This window comes from Dama dama, chromosome 15 (assembly GCF_033118175.1).
Source record: "Dama dama isolate Ldn47 chromosome 15, ASM3311817v1, whole genome shotgun sequence".
Classification (NCBI taxonomy): domain Eukaryota; kingdom Metazoa; phylum Chordata; class Mammalia; order Artiodactyla; family Cervidae; genus Dama; species Dama dama.
The window spans coordinates 22,292,941-22,319,341 of record NC_083695.1 but is presented as its reverse complement, the minus strand read 5'-3'; the positions used below and the strand labels follow the sequence as shown (position 1 = coordinate 22,319,341).

General features: G+C 39.8%; 1 long non-coding RNA gene across 2 annotated transcripts; it reads left to right on the top strand.

Moving 5' to 3' along the window:
* The first annotated feature begins 15,251 nt into the window (after positions 1–15,251).
* LOC133070614 (uncharacterized) lies at positions 15,252–25,818 on the top strand. Of its 2 annotated transcripts, XR_009696189.1 has the most exons (4): positions 15,252–15,518; positions 20,848–20,938; positions 25,193–25,299; positions 25,630–25,818. It is a non-coding gene; the product is annotated as an uncharacterized LOC133070614 (long non-coding RNA). The 2 variants fall into 2 exon arrangements; XR_009696188.1 differs by lacking the exon at positions 15,252–15,518 and having other exon boundaries at positions 20,349–20,938.
* The last annotated feature ends 583 nt before the right edge of the window (positions 25,819–26,401 follow it).

The window sequence follows — 26,401 nt, the reverse complement described above, 5'->3', positions numbered from 1 at the left end:
TCTTTATTCTAATGTCCTTTCCTTTTTCCTGACCAGAAAGATTGTTATTGAGCCCTTTACAAAGCTGAAATAATGCAGTGTGTTAAAAAATGTTAACAATTCAAAGAAGTTATAAAAATTTATAACTTGGCTGAATGCTTGGGAAATTTCTGCATATTTTAATATAAATAGGTAATGCAAATATTTGTTCTTTGCATTGAGAGGTGAGTCTGTTTTCCAAAAGGCTCTGTTATTTAAATTAAGTTCACTTGATTGTATTGAAATAAGGACAACTTCCATTTTGAGTGATGGCAAAGATTAAATACCACAGCTGTTATCAAATACAAAAAGCTTAATAAGTTAGATGTGTTACTGCATCATGGGGTTAAAAAAATTTCCAGAAATAGGAATTGCTTCATGACTAGAATTCTCATGACAGTAACTTACTTAGTAAGTTTTTTAAGATTTCCAAGTAGACATTGAAGTTTTGCATTCAAAAAGGACTACCTGCATCATCGATGTACCTTGTCAGTTTTACTGTCTCTTTAAAGAATTAACTGACAGACTTAATTCAAGGTTGGAGTTGGTGAGATATCTTGGAGAATCTGTATAAATAAAGGAAAAAGTAGAGTAAAAATCAGAAAAAAATAAAATTGTGAGAGGAGCTCCTTCTGCTGAGCTATAACATCAAATTATACACATTTTGAATGACCATGGATCAAAGGTCTTTGCTGAAGGATTAAGATCTAAGGTCTTAGATCTTTCTGATGAAGTATGCCAAGGCTTACCTTGACGATGAGAAGCCAGAGTACCCAGGTGACACTACACAGGGAAAGCCCACCGAGTGGAGTCAGTTTCTAGAGGTGAAGTTGAGATTTGATCCTGAAATCAAGTCCTAGACCCAGGACACCCAGCATTCTGGACAAGTGACAATAGACTGCTTCTTCATAGGCCATGTAGACTGTTGAGTCAGCTTGATGCTCTGAGAAAACCTCACCATGGACCTTGAGAGGCTCCCTTTGAAAGTGCTAGTGAATTCTCATATCTCACTTTGTCAGCTCCTCATTTACTAGCTAATGCTTCAGCAGTTAGCTATCAGGGTGATAAGGACCGAGGGAGACAACAGGAGAGTATGAAGGGAGTCTCCTAGAGTGGTTGGAGTGCCCCCCACAAACTTTCCATACCACCACACAATTTTACCCAAATAGGCATTGGCCATCATCCTCTCACTTCATACTGATGGCACAGGTTCACAAGCATCGTCTTCAAGGCCAGTCTGCAACTTGCTGTTTTCCTATGCCTCTCATAGGCTTGTGGAAACTAAGGAGACATCTGGAGGAGTTTACTTTTCTTGGGAAAAGTGATTTGCCTAGGAATTAAATCAGTATTTTCCAGGGAGAGCAATGTTTGAAAACATTGAATTTTCACTTTCCTATACTAAGTGGCCATACTTGATTGAGAAATAAGATCAAGAGCTGACATTTTTATTGAGTACTTATGATGTGCCAAGCATTGTATTATTTAAAAACAGAGATGACAGCTAAGTAGCATGACCAGCAGAGTGAAATGTAAAAGTAGTCTGATGGACGATAGTGCATAGGCCAGAAATGAACTGGAAAATAAATAGGAAAACTAGATTTAAATTCAGGTTTCTCTAGACACTGAGGGTTCTTGGTATACTTTCCTCTCATAAAGCTTGATTTTGTTATAAAATAAGAGTAAGTACCAGCCTGGAATTTGTAACTGAGTTTGATCAGTCAAGAAGATGGCCCTAGAGCAGTGGTTTTGTTTTTTTCTTCTCAGAATCATGAACTCTTAGAATCTAAGTTCTAAGTGTTCTTGCTCAAGAAGCACATACCTGTATAAATGCAAACAAAATGTTACACATGATTTCTGGGGTTACCAGCTCTCCTGGAGCCAGTCTTCTTATGTAGGCAGAATTTGACATCAGTAAAGTCTGGTAATAGGTGATACCTTTAGATCCAGGCAGAGAGGGTGGCAAGTTCAGAGAGAGCCTAGCAGGAGTTTCTCAGCTGTAGAAGGGGGATCAAGCAAAGAAACATGTTTCATTGAGGTGGGAGCTGCTGCTGGGAATAACTAGCTGTAGGTGTTGGACCCTTGGCATGGGTACTGAGATTTAGTGGTATAATGCCCAGCTGGATACTCTTGAGCTATGAAAAGGAGCCAAGAGAAAGCATCAAGAATCATAGGAGAGAAGAGCAACTGAAACTGGGCTAGTAAGTAAAGGCTGGGTCACCAAGAAAGTTCAGTAACCAGAACTAGGTCTAGAGCTGACTTGGGTGAGCAAAGGATTACCCCCCAAGATTTTCCTGTCTGTGAGATAGTTGGCTTCTGGCCCTAGTAGGGGCTAAGCCCTTAGGCAGAGCAGTGTGGACCTGTCTCTGGGAATCTGGTAGGTAGGAGGGAGCTGGGCAAAGAATCTGCCTAGTTATTGCAGCTCTCGTGTTATCCCTCTTCAAAGCTTTAGTTTTTTTGGCCAAGGATGTGCATTAATTACCATTTTAAAATCTTTTTAGCACATTAACTTTGAGACCGGAGAATGTTCTTTACCTTTTATACTTTTCTCATCTTGAGGTTTTGTCCATTTATATTCAGTTACCTTTAGCCTGCCACTCCTATACCATCAGCAAGTTGTGTTCTAGTCTTTCACTGGGATAACCACTGATTTTCACAACTTGATGTTCCTCAGCAGAATAAAATGTTGGAAGCATTTCTTAGTCTATCAAAATATATTGGGAATTTTACTAGTCTGTAAAATCTAAATACTGGGAACTATTGGATTATAGTATACTTGATTGGGTAAAGTAGGTACTCAGGAATATTTATAGTTATATTGAATGAATGATTAAATGAGATATGAATTGTATCACATAGAGCTAAGGGTTGAGTTGTCCACTACATGTTTACCTCACTTCGAAATCTTCTCTGAGGATAATGCTAAGATAGGTTGAAGTTCATATAAATGTGGTGAATTAATGGATTGTACCACGCTTGATTATTCAACAGAGTAGACTAAGTGGTGGTACTTTCTTTGATGGCGTTTAGTATATTAAAATAGTGCTGTTGTGTTTGTTAAAGTGGTGCTTGTTTTCAGCTATTATTTGTTGCTGGAATTTCAAAAGAGAACTTGCATAAAGGAAGAGACCATTTAGCTGATAAGGTAAATTGGGACAGGAGAGACTCCCAGTTCTTCTTCACTCTGGAGGGTACTCTTTCCATAGAGTGACTCTGTAGCCTGAATCATGAATGCATGTGTGCTAAGTTGCTTCAGCCATGTCCCACTCTCTGTGACCCTATGGACTGTAGCCCACCAGACTTCTCGTCCAATGGATTTTCCAGGCAAGGATACTGGAGTGCCATGCCCTCCTCCAGGGGATCTTCCTGACCCATGGAGTGAACCCACATCTCTTATGTTTCTTGCATTGGCAAGCTGGTTCTTTACCACTAGTCCACCTGGGAAATCATGAATCATGAATGTTTAACAGCAATTAATTAATCTGATTTAGGAACTTAAGTAAGTACTAGCTGAAATTTAAGATGTAAAATTTGAAGTCATGAGTACCATGAATGTTAGAGGAAAAAAGAAATGGGGTATGAAGGAGAGTTATAATTCTGCTTGGAAGATCAGGCCAAATAGTGCAATAGAGCTTTTGTGCTTGAATTCATGTTTTCTTCCTCAAATAAAAATTATGAAAAGCAGTTTTTTCTCTCCTTGATGGCTATATTTAACAGGAGAATAGTTGCTCAAATTTATTATTTGGCCCAGTAGAAAAAAGCACAATGTAACTCAAAGTCTAAATCAATGTAATTTAAAATATAATTATGTGTGTATGAGAGTGTCCATGGCAAGTGAGATGAATGTGTTCTAAAGAAAGAATCAGAATCCAGGGATTGGGAGATTCTTGTTAAATAGGAAAGAATCAATAAGTAGACAAGTTTCCTCATTAAGAGATGATCGCTGCATTTCTGAAATAAATGATAATTTAAGTGACTGAAAAAAATATGGCATTCCCTATGGAGATTCATAATGTCTTTTAAAAAAATATATTTTTTTTACATTTTGCTTTGCTGGGTCTTTGTTTCTGTGCTCAGGCTTACTGTAGTTGCAGTGAGTTGGGGGCTACTCTTTGTTGTGGTACATGGCCTCTCATTGAGGTGGCTTCTCTTGTTGTGGAGCCAAGCTTTAGAGCACATGGGCTTCAGTAGTTGTGGTGCATGGGGTTAGTTCCCCTGCGGCATGTGGGATCTTCCCAGACCAGGGATCAAACCCATGTCCCCTGCATTGGCAGGCAAATTCTCAACCACTGAAGTACCAGGGAAATCCCTCATAATGCTTAGAATCCCACTTAGAGTGGCTGATGTGTATGTATGTTTGTGCACATGCACGCATGTGTGTGTGTGTATGTGTCACATACCACAGAGTAGTCAGATAGGAAGAAATCACGAGAGACAGAGGATGGAGATCCATTGGGTAGAGGTAATCATACTTGACTCATCTCTTCTTCCCCATTAGCACCTTGACTCCTCACCACCTCTCAGTGCCAACACTTTCTACCCAGGTGAGAACCCAGTTACTTCCAAAATAGGGCAATTTTTTTTTTAAGATTTCTTTTTTATTTATTTTAATTTTTTTAAAATTTATTTATTTTAATTGGAGGCTAATTACTTTACAATATTGTAGTGGTTTTTGCCATACATTGACCTGAATCAGCCATGGGTGTACATGTGTTCCCCATCCTGAAACCCCCTCCCACCTCCCTCCCCATCCCATCTTTCAGGATCCTCCCAATGTACCAGCCCTCAGCACCCTGTCTCATGCTTTGAACCTGGACTGGAGAGCTGTTTCACATATGATAATATACATGTTTCAATGCTATTTTCTCAAATCATCCCACCCTCGCCTTCTCCCACAGAGTCCAAAAGACTGTTCAAAAGACTGTTCAATACATTTGCTGTCTCGCATATGGGGTCATCGTTACCATCTTTCTAAATTCCATATATATGCATTAGTATACAGTATTGGTGTTTTTTTTTATGACTTACTTCACTCTGTATAATAGGCTCCAGTTTCATCTACCTCATTAGAACAGATTCAAATGCATTCTTTTTAATGGCTGAGTAATATTCCATTGTCTATATGTACCACAGCTTTCTTATCCCTTTGTCTTCTGATGGACATCTAGGTTGCTTCCATGTCCTGGCTATTGTAAACAGTGCTGCGATGAACAGTGGGATACGAGAAATTTTTTAATCTTGTTTTCTTTTTAGCATCACTTAAGGGTAGGGATCAGGACAGAGGGAAAGAATGAGGTGAAATTTTGATGTGGGCCTTGGGAAATGGCAAAGTTTATGTGAGGTGAAATGTGCTCTAAAAGGAAGGGTATAAATAAAGTCCTATAGAAGTTCTAGAGGAGAGATTACCTTTATGGGCAATCAGGAAAATCTTCAGAGAGGAGGTGACATTGAAACTGGGCATGGAAGGATGGGTTGAATTTTGATAGGCACGAATAGAAGAACATTCCAAGGGGAAGTACACAGCCCAAAGGTATCATGGCAAAAAAACAACAACCCCAAAACAGCAAATACTACAAAAATCTATTATTCCAGAAATGATGTGTGATTCAGTGTAGCTGGAGATAAAATGGGTACAGTAGGTACAGGCCAGGTTATAAGAGACCATGAATTCTAGTTTTTATTTAATATACAAATAAACTCCTCACACAACTCACCAAATATGAATGTCTGTCTCCTAAAACTTATGCTTGAGAGATTGATTTCTTTTATAAGCAAACTTTTTCTAAAAGTAGGGGCATCTTTAAGGCACACACCCATCTCTTAGTGTCTTAAAGGCAGGGGCTTGGCCAGCTTAACCAAAGCTTAAACTATCCGTGAGGTTCAGGAGATCCTTAAACACTTTGAGATTTTAAGATGCTGTATGTGGTGGTTTACTTTTTCTTTTTTTTTAATTTATGTCTTTATCACGTGATCATTTATAGGGTAATTGTGCCAGGTTATATTTTCCATAAATGACCAAGTTTTCCCTTTCCATATAATCTTATTACACAGTGAACTTGACTTTCCTCCTGTTGAGGGGTGGGATTTGTGTTCTCCTCCTTAGACTGCTTGAGATTATAGTGGAACTGACACCATATGACTTCTGAGGCTAGGTCATAAAAGGCCATGCAGCTTCCTTCTAGTTTCCTTGGAATGTTGGCCTTTGGAGCTCTGAACCCCTATGTAGGGATTCAGGGGTCTCCATTCTGTGGGGAAGCCTAGGCCACATCTGTAGGCCTTCTGGCTGAGAGCTGGCATCAATCTCCAGAAATATGAACGAACAATGTCTCAGATAATTCTTGGCCACAGAGGTTAAATCTTTAGGTTCTTCCTGTTGAGGTTCCAGATGTTACAGAGTAGACCAAATCACCTCCGTGTGTCCTTTCCGAATTCCTGGCACATAGACTCAGCATAATAAAATGGTTATTTTATGCAGCTAGATTTGAGGTAATTTGTTATGCTGTGGTAGTAACTAGAACAGTAAGCAGTGATGGCCTTCTCTAGTTCCTCTTTCTCTGTTCAGCAGGTTCAGTTTTATAGGGAGGGAATTATCATTGGTTAGAAGGCCCTATTAGGGGATTCACATATATTATCTCAATCTTCCTAATAATGTTATGAGGTTAATATTATCAACCATATTTATGGAGACATAGGCTAAGAGAGGTTAAGTGATTTGTGTAAGGCCACACAGATAGAAAGCAAACCCAGTTTTTCTAGCTCTGTTCTTCAAAAGATTTCTTCAATCAGGTGAAGCCTCCCTAGGCTGGATGAAAGTTCCCATGGTATCATATGAACAATGAATTCTGCTACCTCTCTCACCTTCCCCTCAGATGGCACACTTGCTAAGCACCTGGGCCAGGAGCTGTGAAGGAGGAGAAGAGAGACATGCCCCCTGATTTCAGCAGTGATAAAACATTTTGGTGGCTAAGCTAGGCAGCTGTAAGTCCCATGGAGAGACAAAAGCAACCCAAGGCAGTCTCTGATCCAGTACTGTAGCCCTTCATAGAGGGGTACGGTCAGTTTGGTGTTTTGGGCAAATAGGTAGCCTCCCAGTTATCTCTTTTCTAACTAGTGAAAGTGGGAGGTATCATGTGCCCCATTTCTCTCAGGTAGTCTTGGTTTATGCCTGTTGTCCCAGGGGAATTATCAACAAAGCCTTATTTTGCACAATAAATTACAAGGTCTCCTTAGGGTGGTACTTTTTCAAATTGGACTTTTCAAGGGAATGGGGTGAAACACTATTGAATAACCTTGTGAAATGGTGTGAAGGCAGTGACTAATGGCCCAAAACAAGTAGTAGAGTGCGGTAATTCAATGAAAAACTTGTCCATTTATTGTAAAGCAAAAAAAGAATAGTGATTTTGTTCAACATAGACAAACATTTATTGGACATCAATTATATGCCACAATTAAAAATCCAAATTGACAATAACAAACAACAAAACCTCCCCAACAAACCAAACAAGCCACAATTGAATTGGCCATCTGAACTGACCTCATTGGTTTGTGTCTGGCCAGAATGGCAAGGACGGTCCATATATTCCTTGGGGTAAATGAAGTATATGAATGTAGTACAAGGACTAGGCTTCATTTCTCAAAGTGTGGTCCACAAACCACGGGCATCAAACTCGCCTGGAGGTAGTGGGGGAAGTAAGAATGCAGAGTCTGGGCCTTCATTTCCAGACCTTGAAATCATTCTTAAAGGATGGGCCCAGAACTTGGCATATTTATAAGTTCTCAGGTAATTTTGCACCCTAACATTTGAGGACATCTGGGATTTGATGCTTGGAATCAACAAAGCACTAAGGCCCTAGAGAAAGTTCATTATTTGGAGTTTGTTATTAGTTGGTTTGTTATTTTAAATGACAAATACATTTAGAACTTGGGCAAGCAGATTAGCCCCGGGGCAGTGTTAGCCTCTGTCAGCACTGTTGAAAGAAGTTGGCCTTGATTTCAAACTGCTTCCCCATGTTATGAGCCCTGTGAAGATAAAGAAAGGACTGCATCATTTTTAAAGGGATTATGTTTAAACATCAGTCTTGTTCTCATTATAACTTCTGTCATTGGGATTAACTTTGTAGTGGATTTGTTAAGTGTTCTCTAATAATATTTAGGAGCTGCAGAAAAGAGGGGCGGTATTGATTGGAGTTTGGCCCATTTTTCCCAATTCTAACAAAGTTGGGTAGAGGGGAGAGCAGTACAAATGGTTTCCTGCAAGTTCAATGTGGAGTAGGTTGAATAGTCACTTTCCCTGGATATTTGTGAAAGAGACCAGATATGAGAGCTAAAACAGATTTTTGTGTTCATCACACCCAATGTTTGTATTGTATAGATGGATAATGGCTGGAACAAATCCTGACTCTGGACATGACACTTACTGTGTATTCTTGGGTACTTACTTGTCATCTCTGAAATGCAGGATAATAACAGTGTCTGCTTTTTGTAGTCTTGGGGAGAATAAATGAAATGAGGGCATGAACATGAAGTGCTGAGCATAGCGTTTGGCACCGGGGTTAACATTCCTTCCCGAAGTGCTGTTTACTATTGTTAGCTAAAGTCACAGAGCTAGTTAATGCCAGAACCAGGCCTAGACCTGGACCTTACATCTACCTTCGTTTTCTGTAATATCTGTGGAGTTCCTGAGATCAGTCACATGAGATACCTGTGTGTCTCCACATCATCAAATGCTATTTTAAGACCTTCTTTCAGAAGGGCCCCAGGACAGTGAGCTCTGGCTGGCTGCCTTAATCTGCACAGTCTGTTCTCAGGGTCATATGGCTTCTGTGCTCTGGCTGGTCCTCTGTCTGTGCCCCACAGGGCCCTGTACTGCTGGCCCCCTGACTGCTGGCCCCCTGACTGCTCCTGAGCTGTGTGGTGGTATGAATGGGCGACTGAGGCGGAAGATGCCTGAGCCATTTTGTAGGGAGTGTTCCTCAGAAGTGAGATAATCAGGAGGCCTGGGAAGTGTGGGGGCAAAGTGTGTGGGTTCTGAGGACAGACTGTCTGGTTCTACCTGACTGTGGGGCTTGGCTAAGTTCCTTGCCCATAAGAAGATCCACAGTCTTCTCATTTGTAAGATCTGTAACAAGAATGCCTACATCACAGGACTGTTGTGAGGGTCGGTGACTAAATTCACACAAAGCAAAGAGCTTGGCCCACTGTCTACAAATGGTGGTGTATTGCTAACTTATAATAATGCTTCATGAATCTAGAGGGGAATTAGGATATATAGAATGTCCTGATGGAAGGGATAAAAATCAGAACAGAGAAATGTAATTTGTAATGAGTAATATAAAAGTATTTTAAATATCACTGAAAGGTAAAACTGAAATTGAGAACTAGTTAAAAATATTGTATGGCCATTGATGAGATCAGAGAAACTGGCAGTAACTCTGCAAAGGAAAAGCCGGAAGTGCCTTCTACATATTCCTGCTTTCCAGTGTCCTCCCTTTACATGCCCACATCTCCCTCAGCGTTTATTATGGGTATTTAAATATGCCAAAAGTTTCTCTCCATGTTTATAGGTCTACAGTGTAGGCACTTTAGAAAAATTTTAATTAATAATATATTACATCAGTGGAAATTATTAACATTGATACTCTTCAATTATATAGAAACCTGCTGGCCACAGTATAGTAGGCAAGTGAAATGAATTACTAACTACTAACTCTCTTTAAAAGAATTGCCGCTATAGGTTAACTAATGTGGATAATGACTGACAAAACCTCTGGCTTCTTAAAACTTCTGCCATGTTGGATATTTATTGTATTAGCCAGCATGGGACAGATGATGCTGAGGTAACAAACAACTGCCAAACTCAGTGATTTAAACAGCAAGATTTCTATCTTCCTTATGAGACAGGCCCTTACCAGTTTGTCTGAGGCCCTGCTCCAAATTAGCCTCCCTGGGGACCTTGCCTGATGGAGCAGCCACCATGGGACATGTTGCCAGTTATGGCCCAGGGAAACAGCCCAGGCTTTTGAAGCATCCAACTGGAAGTGGCACCCACCCTTCAGCTCCAGCATCACTGGCAGAAGCGCAGACACACTCCACTGTTCGGAAGCAGAAACTGTAAAAGTACAGTCCTACTCTGTTTCTGGCTAGAACTACTCTAATACTACATTTACACGTGTCTTACTAGTTATAAACTTCTTGAATGTAAAAACAGTGACGTTCTTCGTTACCTTTCTCCTGACCCCAGCCTCCAATAGAAAGGTGATACATGTTAGGTAGACATTAGAGCTTAGCTTGTGATAGGGACAAAATGGGAAAGAGGGCCAGAAAACTTGATCTCCTCTTCCCACCCCATCTAATGCATCTCTCCTCCCCTTGAGCTGGGATCCTGTCTCTGGAATTGATTATTTGGATGATCCTGAACAATCATCTAGTGACTCTAAACCTCAGTTCCTACAGCTGGAAAATGGGGATAATATTCAGTTCAGTTCAGTCACTCAGTCGTGTCCAACTCTTTGTGATCCCATGGACCACAGCATGCCAGGCCTCCCTGTCCATCACCACTCCCGGAGCTTACCCAAACTCATGTCCATTGAGTCGTTGATGCCATCTCATCCTCTGTTGTCCCCTTCCCCTCCTGCCTTCAGTCTTTCCCAGCATGAGGGTTTTCTCAAATGAGTCAGCTCTTCGCTTCAGGTGGCCAAAGTATTGGAGTTTCAGCTTCAACATCAGTCCTTCCAATGAATACCCAGGACTGATCTCCTTTAGGATGGACTGGTTGGATCTCCTTGCAGTCCAAGGAACTTTCAAGAGTCTTCTCCAACAACACAGGTCAAAAGCATCATTTCTTCGGCACTCAGCTTTCTTTGTAGTCCAACTGTCACATCCATACATGACCACTGGAAAAACCATAGCCTTGACCAGATAGACCTTTGTTGACAAAGTAATGTCTCTGCTTTTTAAAATGCTGTCTAGGTTGGTCATAACTTTCCTTCCAAGGAGTAAGCGTCTTTTAATTTCATGGCTGCAGTCACCATCTGCAGGGATTTTGGAGCCCAGAAAAATAAAGTCAGCCACTGTTTCCCCATCTATTTGCCATGAAGTGATGGGACCAGATGCCATGATCTTGGTTTTCTGAATGTTGAGCTTTAAGCCAACTTTTTCACTCTCCTCTTTCACCTTCATCAAGAGGCTCTTTAGTTCTTCTTCACTTTCTGCCATAAGGGTGGTGTCATCTGCATATCTGAGGTTATTGGTATTTCTCCTGGCAATCTTGATCGCAGCTTGTGCTTTATCCAGCCCAATGTTTCTCATGACGTATTCTGCATATAACTTAAATAAGCCGGTGGCAATATACAGCCTTGACGTACTCCTTTTCCTATTTGGAACCAGTCTGTTGTTCCATGTCCAGTTCTAACTGTTGCTTCCTGACCTGCATACAGTTTCTCAAGAGGCAGGTCAGGTGGTCTGGTATTCCCATCTCTTTCAGAATTTTCCACAGTTTGTTGTGATCCACACAGTCAAAGGCTTTGGCATAGTCAATAAAGCAGAAATAGATGTTTTTCTGGAACTCTCTTGCTTTTTTGATGATCCATCAGATGTTGGCAATTTGATCTCTGGTTCCTCTGCCTTTTCTAAATCCAGCTTGAACATCTGGAAGTTCACAGTTCATGTATCACTGAAGCCTGGCTTGGAGAATTTTGAGCATTACTTTACTAGCATGTGAGATGAGTGTGGTAGTTTGAGCATTCTTTGACATTGCCTTTCTTAGGGATTGAAATGAAAACTGACCTCTTTCAGTCTTATGGCCACTGCAGAGTTTTCCAAATTTGCTGGTGTATTGAGTGCAGCACTTTCACAGCATCATTTCACAGCATCAAGGGGATATTATTACTCCCTTGTAAAGACTGAATCAGATGGCATGTATAAAAGACACTGGTCATCTGTGGCTCTGGCCATTTCCCAGTGGGACCCCACTCTGGGGCTCTTGGGTGTCCATCATTGCCTGCTGAACTGTCCCACTGAAGCCAGTCCTCAGGCGAGGCCTTACCATGCTCTCAGTCTCTGACCTTTCCCCCACGTGTCTGGCAAGTGAAAGTGTATTTTCTTCCTAAGCACCTTAGAGATCATCTAACCTTATGGTATTCAGACTTAGAAGAGGTAGCTGTACCTCCAAGTTCAGCTTTCCCCAACCCAAGAGCCCTAGAGTACATGCAAAGAATTCCACTGATTCTAGAGTAACCTCATCTTACAGAAGAGAGGCTGAGGCCCAGAGAGAGGGGGGAACTGAGGATCTCGTAGATGGGCAGGACTGGGCTTGCAGCCCCCCTCACATGAAGGCTGATCTAGACTGTCTATTTTGACAAACCTACCTGGGAGAAGAAGGTGACCAGAGATGAAAGTTGGGGCGGGGAGTTTGGTTATTTCTGATGACTCATGGATATGCTCATCAAAGGGCAAAAGCAAGTGTGTGTGAATTTTTTTTCTTTTGAGTCCCTAGGTAACTCTAGTCAGACATAATAAGATACAAAATCTTACCTCTAAGCTACTGGTTTGAGTGTAGTACAGTCTGTTAGTTACTCAAGGTCACTATTGTATGATGGGTTATCAAAGGCCTGATGAAGTGTGTGGGATTTTTATGAGCTTGTTTTTGTTATAGTAGAATGTCTAAAGGCCCCTTGTGTACAAAGTCTTTGAAAACTCTAATGGGGCCCCATAATCACCTGCATAATTATGAAGATCAAATTGTGCTGAACAAACTTGAGAGCTATTTTTGACTAGGTTTGTGGATGAACAGAATGCAATATTAAACGCACACATACACATATACACACAACTTTTTTTTTTTTTGGTCTTCCCTTTCAGTTCTGAGCACAACAAAAATCTCTCTCAAAACTGAAGAAAATTGCCATTCTGATGCATTTTCCCACTTTGTGTAGAAGTGAAGAAGTTTTCTTTCTCTGGGTTTAAGATACAGAATGGACAGACTATATACTCAGTTTCAAAGTAGACTTGGTTGCAATAAATGTTCATATATATATATATATAATACACACACACACACACACACACACACACACATACAGTGTAGTCAGAGTGTTTCAATTTGTTTTTATGTCTGTCCCCCACTGCCCCACAGTCAACATATACCCCTCAAGAGCAGGCCAGCCTTACCGGATGTCCTTCTATAGAGATGCCTGCTGCTTTCACTTGCTGTCCTCAATTTTCCATCTTACTCTAGGAAACTGCAAGTTTAGAAAAACAATGGACTGTTTCCTTCCTCTTTCTTTAAACTAAGAGGCTGAGAGAAGGACTTCATATTAATTACTCACAAGCCAGACTTGAGGATAAAGGTCATTATGAACAGTCAAATGGAACAAAAGTTAAGAATCACAGGTCTCAGTGGGTCTCTAGCCCAGCTAGGATTGAAATGGCATCTGTGCTTTCACTAGGGTCCTTGTCTTAACCAAAGGTTTGCTTAAGCTTTGTATTTCAGACTGATGTTTGGAATCTGAGCTTCCAAAAAAAGTTCACGAATATGTGCATGGAATGGGGTAGGGTGGAGAACTAACCCAAAGCAGGCTTAAGTTGGGTTAAGTCTTCCCTTCTAGGGCCTTGGCCCCCAGGTGGCCCAGAGTTATCATTGTTATTATCAGTTTTATAGGAACATTTCTTAGAACCCCAGATTTAAGAATGCTCCTCAGTAAGCGGTTAGGATGGTTTTTCCTGACATTTTAAATTTCCTATTTGTTATATCCTTTGGCTGTGCACTGTTTTCTTGTGGCTAGACAGTTTGTGGCCAGGAAACTCTCATCTGTTGAGTGATAGACATCCTGTATAGCCACTCATCATGCTGAAAGGGAGAAGGAAACCACCTTTCTAACACTTCTCATTGGGCTCCTTAGTAAGTGCTGTTTATGCTGTAGAGCAGCTATCATTCTTTTTATAAGCCAGAACTTCTCTGTCACACTTGATATTCACAGGGAAGAGCCAGAAGTCACAAAGCAGCAGCAGTTGGCCTTGGGGGTGATGAGGGAGGGTACCATGAGAAACGGTGATGCAGAAAGTGCCCCCAAAACCTTGCTCAGTCAACAGACTGAGACTGAAGACCCCTTAGGGGGTCTTCCAAGGGGACCTTAGACATTTTTGCTGTAGTGGGCCCTTTCCTCCATAAAACTGATATGTATAAGTCAGTAACTATATTTGATAACTATGTTGACTTGAATATATGAATGTTACAGATCACAACATTTCTTTCCACCTGAAAGTTTATTTTTTTCTTATTGTATGAAAGGATATTAAAAGATTTTCATGGGTCCCTAAATGTTTTGTGGGTTATAGGCATTGTGCCTGCTGTACCTGATGGATAAATCAACCCTATCAAGAGGAAGCAGAATCTTCCTTGGTACAGTTTGAGAAAACTGAATATTTATGAATTAGTGCAGTTTCATTACTTTAAATGACAATGCTGGTTCTAAATGGGTTTGGTTCATAAAATGGAACAGGTGAACTAAATGTGTATACAAATCTAGAAGTCAAGGTCTCACTATTAGCAATAGGCTGGTTAACATTTCGAGTAAATTTTGAAACTTTGGTTTGGGGGAAAAGCCAAAAATGTTATAAATATTTAGGTGGTAGAATCTCGATTTTGCTACCCACACAATTGGGTAAGCTTCTATACTCCTTGAGCAACTTACTTTATTTTTCTATGCCTTAATTCTATCTCTGTAGTTCAGTTCAGTTCAGTCACTCAGTCGTGTCCGACTCTTTGCGACCCCATGAATCGCAGCACGCCAGGCCTCCCTGTCCATCACCAACTCCCGGAGTTTACTCAAACTCATGTCCATAGAGTCGGTGATGCCATCCAGCCATCTCATCCTCTGTCGTCCCCTTCTCCTCCTGCCCCCAATTCCTCCCAGCATCAGGGTCTTTTCCAATGAGTCAACTCTTCACATGAGGTGGCCAAAGTATTGGAGTTTCAGTTTCAACATTAGTCCTTCCAGTGAACATGCAGGACTGATCTCCTTTAGGATGGACTGGTTGGATCTCCTTGCAGTCCAAGGGACTCTCAAGAGTCTTCTCCAACACCACAGATCGAAAGCATCAATTTTTCGGCGCTCAGCTTTTTTCACACTCCAACTCTCACATCCCTACATGACCACTGGAAAAACCATAGCCTTGACCAGACAGACCTTTGTTTGCAAAGTCATGTCTCTGTTTTTTAATATGCTATCTAGGTTGGTCATCACTTTCCTTCCAAGGAGTAAGCATCTTTTAATTTCATGGCTGCAGTCACGGTCAGGGGCGGCAGCTGAGAGGAGCTTCCTCACCTCTGAGGTCAGGGTCTGCGGCCGAGAAGAGCTACCACACACCCGAGGTCAGGGACAGCGGCCAAGAGGAGCAACCCCACCTCCAAGGAGTGGCTGCTGGGGGGTGCAGGAGGGCTGAGAGGAGCTACTCCACGTTCAAGATCAGAAGGGGCGGCCATGAGAAGATACCCTTCGTCCAAGGTAAGGAGCAGCGGCTGCGCTTTGCTGGAGCAGCCTTGAAGAGATACCCCACGTCCGAGGTAAGAGAAACCCAAGTAAGACAGTAGGTATTGCGAGAGGGCATCAGAGGGCAGACACACTAAAACCATAATCACAGAAAACTAGCCAGTCTGATCACAGGACCACAGTCGTGTCTAACTCCATCTCTCTAAGTGAGACATAATCATGGCTACCTCATCAGGCTACTGGGAGGATGGAATGAAGTCATGTTCATAAAGCACTTAGTATAATGCCTGGAATATTATAAATTTCTGATATGTTAGTTATCATAATTACTATTATTATCATATCATAAAATGTTATCATGTTCATCAGATGGAAAAACTCAGACTTTATAATTTCACTGGACAATTTTGCTCAACTCAGAGAGGTATTATAGTAAGTAGTTAAAAAGATTTATTTAAAAGTAAAAGAAGGATTTATCTGAGATTAGAATTAATCAATAGCATGTGAAAAGAGGGCTTTTCTGGTGGCTCAGACAGTAAAGAATCTGCCTACAATACAGGAAATACAGGTTTGATCCGTAGGTCAGGAAGATCCCCTGAAGAAGGGAATGGTTACCCATTCCAGTATTCGTACCTGGAGAATCCCATGGACAGAGGAGCCTGGCAATCTATGGCCCATAGTGTCGCAAAGGATCTAACAAGACTGAAGCGATTTAGTACGTGTGAAAAGAAGCATGAGAAGTGACATGGAAGGTTCAAAGATAATTAGAATATAGGTCCTGCCTTCATAAAGAGTATTTCATTGTTAGGGAGACAAGACATATTCAGAAAGGTTCAGAAACAGTCTAAAGGGTAGTGGGGGAACTCGGGGGCAACTGGGAAGGGAAGGTGTCTCAGATAATTAAAAGCCTACTCAGGGACTTCTCTGTTGGTCCAGTGACTAAAACTCTGCCCTCCCAATGCAGGGGGCCTGGGTTAGATCCGTGGTTGGGGAACTAGATCCCACATGCTGCAACTATTGAGTTTACACACTGCAAGAAGATTAAAAATCCTGTGTGCTGCAACTAAGACTCTGCTGCTATTAAGACCTGGTGTAGCCAAATAAAACAAATAAATAAACAAAACCCTACTCAGTAGGTGAAGATTCCTTCTGCACATCCCCAGGAAGAGAAGTTGCTTCAGACTTTTTAATCAGCAGCATCCATCACATCCTATCTAGAACTGCCAATATTTTCAGTTTGGAAAAATGTCATATTTTAACCAGATACAGAGCAAAGGTGGTTTGGTGCTGCCCCTACCACACTGGCAGAATCAAACTAGATGAGCATAGAATTCTTTTGTGTCTGACTGGAAGCAGGACAGGAAAGGCAGCAAAAACAAAAACACAAGGAGTATTTGGCCTTTCTAACAGTACTAGTGATTACATTAGTGTTAATGTAATTAACTTACATAGTAATTACTTTCATAGTAATTTTAAGTATTTTTACATTTTAGGTTCTCACTATTAATATTATATACTCTATAAGGATTGCAACTGTTATTTTCATTTAAGAATGAGGAAACAGCTTCATCGATTTGCCTCATATATTTGAGACCTTGAGGAGTGGAGCTTAGATCTACTTTCTCTTTGTTGCATTTCCATGAAATCTTCATGTTGCTGATAATAATGAGAGAGTATTTGTTGAGCCTCTGCTATTTCTTAAAGCTACCTTATAAGGTGAAGCTTCTCAATTCCATTTAAAGTTGAAGAAACTCCAGCTCATTATGGTCAAGTAGCTTATTCCAGGTCCTCTTTCTAATGAGTTGAGATCTTACTCTAGGTTTGAGATCTTACTCTTCTCCACACCTTTTGCTCATTACTTATTGGGATTTGAGTGGATATAATTTTACTTTAATGAATAGTGGGCCATGGGAAAAACAAGTAAAGATTCTTCTAAAATAATATCTAGTTAATACTTCAGAAAGATGTCTTTGAAAATAATCTGCAGTGATTATACAAATGAGTTAAAGTGTGTATTTTTCAGAAATTAGGTTGAAGCCTCGGGGAAACAGTGTTAATCTTACCCTTAAACTTGATCATGATAAGATTATGTATGTGTCCTGGAGGACTTAGATCTGAAGGTCTGAGCTAGACAGTGTTGACCTTTGTTTTTACCTGAACCTGCACTTTAAGCCCAAATTTGGGAACAATTGCTACTCCATAAACTAACTGACCATGGCCTCTGCATGGGGTAGTCTGAAACACCAAGTTCTCTGCCATATATCTTATGCAACTTTCAGTGTGGGTAGTGTTGAATCTGAGGCTTCCTGCCCTTCAGAGCAAGAGGAGGTTTTAAATGGTGAGAGACCTGTTGTGAATTGCTCTTTTATGCCTGGACCTCAACCTTGTCCCCATTTTGAAGAATTTCTTTTTTGCAGTGGCTGGCCTATATGTTAAAATAGCTCCTGCTTCCTGCCTCAGTGATATTTTTTACTGCTTTTGTGAGCCTAAATTTCATTTAAGCTCATGGGTTTGATAAACAAATAGTCAGTCATAACTTTGAGAAATGAAAATTTTAGTGAACATCCCAAGTCAAATTCAGTTTTAAAAGAGCTCTGCAATAATTCTCATCAAGTATATGGAAGCATTGGGTTAAGAATGCAGCTAGCTATTTATTACTGTTTTGTATTAGCTATTGGAAAATACCTAAATTATAACTAGCCACCCCCACAGTTTAGGATTGATTAAACAGCCCATGACACTTTTTTCACACATAGGTTGTCTTAGGAGTAATTATGATGACTTGCACATTGGATTGAGGTAATTATTCCTCACTCTTTCTAACTCCCTCTCTGCAAATGTCCTAAAAATATCCTAGCATCTTGCACTATTTTTTCTTATATTTAATAATGGATACAGATACACCAGAAAAGTTAAAACAATTGTTAGATTTGGCTTGGTTATTTCAAAGGAATAGATAAATCATCATGCTACAACATGAGAGAGGAAATGACAGTTTTTATCTTTTATTCAGGTAGCCTATATTTATATGAGACCACAAAATGTTCCTGACAGGATGTTATTGATTGCATTTACCCAACTGGGGCTTAAGATGTATTTTTTTGCCACATCACAGGACATGGTCTTCTCTTTTCATTCTTGCCTGAGAATAAAATCCCAGGTCTTTTGGACTCGCCCATGAAATTCTGAATTTTCAGAATAGAGATTTCAGACCCCTTGACATTAATTATTCTAATTCAAGCTCCCTTCAGTCACACTTTCTTCTATTGAAGACCTTGAATAATATAATAGCTCCAAGGAACTAAGTGAAGTTCAAATATTCACTGTAGTAATAAAGGTCCTCTTATAAGTGTTTTATGTTTATTAGCTCATTTAATCCTCACAATGACTTTATGAGGGAAGGACTATTTCTATCTTCACTTTATAAGTGAGGAACCTGAGACACACTGATAGTAGGCCTTCTCCCTTCCTTCCTTCTTTCCATCCATCCATCCAAGTAAAAAATATTATTTGAGCACTTAGTATGTGCTGTGTAGTACTGTGGGTACTGGAGATGGCAGTGACGCAGCTATGTCCATGCCCTCACGGAGCTCAGACACTGTCCTAATACTGCCCCAAGTCACACCCCCTACCCCTAGGAGCTTCCCTAGGTTAATGCCACTCAACTTCTAATCCACGTGGATAATCTCAACCCATCTTCCATTTCAATTCATTTAAGGAATTTAAAAATTCAAAGGTCTATATTTTAGCTATTATGACTGCCTCAGAACCTGTATGTGCCCCCAAGTAGAGTCTATAATATATCTTAGGCACCTTGGTGCATGGTCTTGCTTTCTGTGAGTGGTCACAAAATTCAGTGTAACTGCTGGACTATCTTTGTTACAATGAGAGAGGGAGAGATACCTGGGACACAATTGGGATAACTTTAAAAAGAATATTTTATCTTACCTGGTGCATTTAAAGCAAGTTTAGTTTTCAATGAATATGGTCTGGAAGCTGACTTAGGATTTCCTGAATCACATCTGCCGTTTGGGATTGGAGCATTTAACCCCCAAAGCCATGGATCATGCTAACTTTGGACATCAGCCTGAAATTTATTAAAATATTAGCCCCTATCTAGAAAATTTCTAGCTATTTTAATTAGAAACAATTGAGCTCACTCTTTACTGTCCAGTTTCCCTGCTTCTCATGTTACACTTTTCCTCATGTCAAAGGGATATGGGTTAAGTCATGGTTTTTATATATTTTTAAAATCTGGCCTAGAAAAATACAACTGGGGATACACTTACTGTAGATTTAGTGGGATATATTTATATGGTTTTCAGTCACTTCCGTATTATAGCTTGTTATCCTGGTATATGTACATCTTCGAGGAAAATTTTTGTTGCTCATTGTGCCAGCTCACCTGACATCATAACACAGAGACTCAGGGCAGACATTCTGTCTTGATATTAATGTGTCTGGTGGTCCCAGCAATGGAAGCATGTGGATTGATGAAGAGAAACAAGATTTGAGATATATAGAGTTGGAAGCCCATCAGTGGATAATTCTTTTAAACCTTACACTTGTACATAGCAGAAATTTGATAAAGATTTTCCCAAAGTTCACAATAATCCTAAATGTGCACATAATATTGCCGTCAATGATAAAAACAAATTTTGACTAACTGTTTTAAAAGAAAGACACTTATCTTTCTGTTCTCTCTATTAAAAACATAGAAAATCATTGTCATAGGAAGGGGGTAATAAAGGAATATGCAGTGTAACAATGTGAATATCATATAGGCATATCAGGCAGTTAATAAAAATATTATGTTTTTTTGATTTTGTGATGCTTATATTTGTCAGCTTAAAATTTTTTTCAGTTTGTTGTTATTTATTTTCTAATTCTCAATAGATATTTACTTTTGTCCCTAATTTCATTTGTAGTTTATGTTCTTCAAGAAGACCCTTCCCCCACTTATATTAGTTTCTGTCCTTTCAAAGCCTGAATTTACTATCCAAGAATGATTTGATAAAATACAAAGCAAGATGTGTGTGTGTGTGTGTGTGTGTGTGTTTCTGTGTGTGTGTGTGTGTGTGTCTGTATGTATAAAACTCACCAATCCTGGACTTTTTGTTAAGATTTTTCATTGTCAAATAAGAGAACACTAAAAATTGAAGACAGTTACCCCCGTCTTCTCTTTATCATTTAAAATATTCAGTGTCACTATATCCTAGGCATTAAAATATGATATTTGCTTTGTTCTTTGTATTAGTCAGGATAAATCACTGGTGCTTTGACAAAGAGCCCTTACATGTCAGTGGTCTTCGCATTAAAGGCTTATTTTTCATTTGTGTCACAGGCCTTTGCTGCTCCATGTAGCCATTCAGTGACCCTCACTTCTTCCATCTAGTTTTCTACACTGATTCTGTTGCATCCGGGCAACCAATGGGGTAAGAAAAAGAACATGACTAATTGTAAGAGTGATCATAAAAGACTAGGCTTAAAAGTGGTAGTGTCATTTTTGTCCACAGTCCGTTTATCATAACTCAGTGATATCTCTTCACCTAATGACGGTGAGAAATTGCTAATATGTCTTCTTTTCTAAAGGAAAAGGAGAAGCATGCATTTAGGTTAGTAGAAGTGTTCTCAACCATAAGCTTCAATAGATACATAAAAAAAGAATTTTTTAATAGATGAGAATGGTTTCTCAGGGAAATTGTCACAGCTCCCAAATCCATGTGAATTTAATTGGGAATGCCTTTGTACTTTGGTGAAAAGAGTATGGGATTTGAAATCAGAATACCTGGTTTTGTGTTTTTCATAGCTCATCACTTATTAACTCTGTAACTTTGCATGAACATACTTTTCATATAAATCAGTTTCATTAACTATAAAATGGTGATGATACTAATACAGGTTTTACCTACTGCATAGGTTGTTTTCAGGGTCACCTGAGGTCAAAGGAAGAGTTTATTGTATTCTGTGAAGTGCTGTTCAAAAATAAGTGCCCCTCTTTTCTCCTCCCTCTCCTCTTTGGTCCATATTCCACTTTCACCATGTTGCATCTCCTGACTATAAGGAGGACCAAGAAAGATGCTAATGCCTACATTACTGGAAGACTAAACATTATTTTCAGTCTTCCTTCAGACACTGAATATTTATTTTATATATAAAAATGTATTTTAATTCCTGGATTTTCTAGGGAGGGGACCAAGATGAAATGTATTCCTTTTAAACCAGTGTTAAAAACAAATTAGCAAATTGTTATCATTCCCAAGTGTTGACTTATGCCTCAGCTCCTAAAATTCAGTGTGAAAAATCTTAAGTGTCCTTAAAGTCACCTCTTTCCTTCTATGGAAGAAAGACTTTTAGAACGAGGTGATACATGTATGGAGTATGGTCTCTTGAAATATTTTCTTGGGGAGAAAAACAGTAGAGGATAGATGTACTACCTCGAATTTTCCTTGCCACTTGTCACTGAACAAGTAGTATACTTAAATGGAGTAGAATTTTCTTATGAAGATATTTTATATTTTAAATATCTTTGTCATGAATTATTGATTAACTATCAATATGTGTATATTAATTGCAACAAGTCAAAAGGGATTAATTCATTTTTACCAGTGTAAATTATTTTATAGGCCTTTGGGCATCTCTCTTGGTTATTTAAAGAACTTCCAAAATCTGTACAAAAGATACAATTTGTAGAGATGATGGGGAGTTTGTGTGTGTGTTTGTGTGTGTGTTTTCTTTTTCACAGTTTCCTTCTTTGCATCCCCCTACCTGTTGTATCAGTGGAATTTATTACTTGAGGAGAAGGCTAAATTAGCTGATCCCCAAAATTGAGTTGAGTTTATGGATTTATTTTTTAAAGTCTTCACAGTTACAATACTCTCAAAAGCTGAAACTTTTACTTCATGAGCTAAGCTTCAAAAGCTTGAGTCTGGAGGTTTCAATGCATACAGTTTATTCCAAAGCACAGAGTGGGAAGGAATGGCTTATGAGTGTTTTCCCACCCAAGAAAGAGCAGGTTTGAACAGGAGTCATTCAGGAGGATAATAGAGGTTAGAGGCTGGTGAGAGCTGAAGCAAGTACTTAGTGCCCTGTTTTCCTCCTCCTGAGACGTTGGAGAACCTAAGGATAGGTTGGATAGGTTAGGAGGGGATGAATTTGGGAACATGTAACTTGCTTAACCAGATAGTCAACACCAAAGTCAGATTGATGATATCCTTTGCAGCTGAAGATGGAGAAGCTCCACACAGTCAGCAAAAACAAAACCGGGAGCTGACTATGGCTCAGATCATGAACTCCTTATAGCCAAATTGAGACTTAAATTGAAGAAAGTAGGGAAAACCACTAGACCATTCAGGTATGACCTAAATCAAATCCCTTATGATTATACAGAGGAAGTGAGAAATAGATTCAAGGGATTAGATCTGATAGAGCGCCTGAAGCACTATCGACGGACGTTCGTTACATTGTACAGGAGGCAGGGATCAAGACCATCCCCATGGAAAAGAAATGCAAAAACACAAAATGGTTGTCTAAGGAAGCCTTACAAATAGCTGAGAAAAGAGAAGTGAAAGGCAAAGGAGAAAAGGGAAGATACACCCATCTGAAGGCAGAGTTACAAAGAATATCAAGGAGAGATAAGAAAGCCTTCCTCAGTGATCAATGCAAAGAAATAGAAGAAAACAATAGAATGGGAAAGACTAGAGATCTCTTCGAGAAAATTAGACATACTAAGGGAACATTTCATACAAAGATGGGCACAATAAAGGACGGAAATGGTATGGACCTAAAAGAAGCAGATGATATTAAGAAAAGGTGGCAAGAATACACAGAAGAACTATACAGAAAAGATCTTAATGACCCAGATAACTACGATGGTGTGATCACTCACCTAGAGCCAGACATCCTGGAGTCCAAAGTCAAGTGGGTCTAGAAAGCATCACTACAAACAAAGCTAGTGGAGGTGATGGAATTCCAGTTGAGATATTTCAAATTCTGAAAGATGATGCTTTTAAAGTGCTGCATTCAATATGCCAGCAAATTTGGAAAACTCAGCAGTAGCCATAGGACTGGAAAAGGTCAGTTTTCAATCTAATTCCAAAGAAAGGCAATGCCAAAGAATGTTCAAACTACCATACAACTGCACTCATCTCACACTCTAGTACAGTAATGCTCAAAATTCTCCAAGCCAGGCTTCAAAGTACATGAACCATGAACTTCCAGATGTTCAAGCTGGGTTTAGAAAAGGCAGAGGAACCAGATATCAAATTTCCAACATCCATTGGATCATTGAAAAACAAGAGAACTCCAGAAAAACATCTATTTCTGCTTTATTGACTATGCCAAAGCCTTTGACTGTGTAGATTACAACAAACTGTGTAAAACTGTGAAAGAGATGGGAATACCAGACCACTTGACCTGCCTCCTGAGAAATCTATATGTAGGTCAGGAAGCAACAGTTAGAACTGGACATGGAACAACAGACTGGTTCCAAATTGGGAAAGGAGTACATCAAGGCTGTATATTGTCTCCCTGCTTATTTAACTTATATGCAGAGTACATCATGAGAAATGCCAGGCTGGATGAAGCACAAGCTGGGATCAAGATTGCTGGGAGAAATATCAATAACCTCAGATATGCAGATGACACTACCCTTATGGCAGAAAGTGAAGAGGAACTGAAGAGCCACTTGATGAAAGTGGGAGTGAAAAAGTTGGCTTAAAACTCAACATTCAGAAAACTAAGATCGTGACATCTGTTCCCATCACATCATGGCAAATAGATGGGGAAACAATGGAAACAGTGACAGACTTAATTTTTTGGGGCTCCAAAATCCCTGAAGATGGTGACTGCAGCCATGAAATTAAAAGATGCTTACTCTTTGGAAGGAAAGTTATGACCAACCTGCATATTAAAAAGCAGACACATTACTTTGCCAACAAAGGTCCATTTAGTCAAAGCTATGGTTTTTCCAGTAGTCATGTATGGATGTGAGAGTTGGACTATAAAGAAAACTGAGCGCTGAAGAATTGATGCTTTTGAACTGTGGTGTTGGAGAAGACTCTTGAGAGTCCCTTGGTCTGAAGGAAGATCAAACCAGTCAATGCTAAAGGAAATCAGTCCTAAATATTTATTGGAAGGATGAATGCTGAAGCTCTAATACCTGATGCAAAGACCTGACTCATTGGAAAAGATCCTGATGCTGGGAAAGATTGAAGGCAGGAGGAGAAGGGGATGGCAGAGGTTGAGATGGTTGGATGGCATCACTGACTCGATGGACATGAGTTTGGGCAAGTTCTGGGAGTTGGTGATGGACAGGGAGGCCTTGTGTGTTGCATTCCATGGGGTCACAAAGAGTCAGACATGACTGAGTGACTGAACTGAATTGAACTTGCTTCTTAATGAAGCTCGAATGAAAGAAAGTAGTTCTTGTAGGTAAATATCCCATTCCATCATGGTTCTATAGCAGCAAGGTACAATAAAGGCAGCAGAAAAGTCTAAGCAGAGAAAGCCTAAAGCAGCATACTAAAATGCCTTACAACCCCAGGAAATACTAGATAGTCAAAATTTTTTCATCCCTCTGAGATAGTTTGTAAGAATGGTTTTTTGTATTTACTATTTTTTAACATGTAAAATTCATAATTGCTACAAATGTGAATCTTTGCAGTCTAATTTTTCTTTCTTGTGTTTAGATGTCAGATGACCGAAAAGTCTCTCTAGTCCTCTGTGTGACCTTTGAGGACTCATCAACCTGGAAACAGAGCAGGATGCTAGTGTTTCAACCATGGATGCCATAGTGGTAGGTCCCAAGGGTCATAAAACAAGCTCCCTAGAAGTCACTGTGGATGGATGCTCGTGAGCAGGGTTGACATCACCTGGTACACACTAGCAAGGCCCTATCAGTTGTGACATTTGGTGTCTGTTCTGATTGGTTGATGCTTGTACCCTATTGCTTTTTAAACATTTTACATGTCACATCTACTAATAACCTTGGCCATGTGGTGGGAAGTTTCAACAATCCTCTCTCCCAGCTTGGATCACCCCATTGTTGTTGTTGTTCAGTCACTAAGTAGTATCTTATTCTGTGACCGTATGCATGCCGGACTTCCCTGTCCTTCACTGTCTTTAGGAGTTTGGATCAGCCCATAGGGATAAGGAAAAAAGAAACGGAAGGGAGCATCCTGGAATGACTGATGATCCGCTTTCAAGAACTCTGGAATAAACCAGTGACTAAATATACCTTGATTGTTAGGCTTAAGTTTTCCTTTGTCAGTGAACTGATTTAAGTACATTTACAGTGAATAAAGGGAACTTGACTTTTTTTACCATGTGAAATTCATAACTGCTGCAAATGTGAATCACTGTGTTCTGGCTTTCACTTCTCATATCTAGATGTTGAATGTGCCCCAGAGCCTCTAAAGCCATCAGACATTAGGTTGGGGAGATCCGAGGAGGGGACACTCTCCTTCTGTAATTTTAGGGAGTGGGCCTTAGGGGGGACTCAGTGGTGATATTACTACAGTGGAGTTTGACTTATAAGCTGGTGTAAGTCAGCTTACCTTTCTATATTGTAGAGATTGAGAATTTCTGTCAACCAAGCCCCGTAACAGATAAGAGACTGAATAATATGTTTCTTTCACATGGGTTAAAATCAGGAAACCTCAATTTCAAATAGGAAAAATAGCAAGTGAAAGAAGAATAAAAACCAAAACAAAAATAATAGAAAGAAAATGGACTTATGTTCATAGCTTACCACAGAGTTAATCAAAAGGGCTTAAATAGTTTTCTGGGGAAGGGATTTCTCAGCATGTTTGGGAATGAATTTTTAAGAATATTAAGAAGTACTATATGTATTTTGAAACTATGCTTGAAAGTAGCAGATAAATTCAGGGGAATTTAAG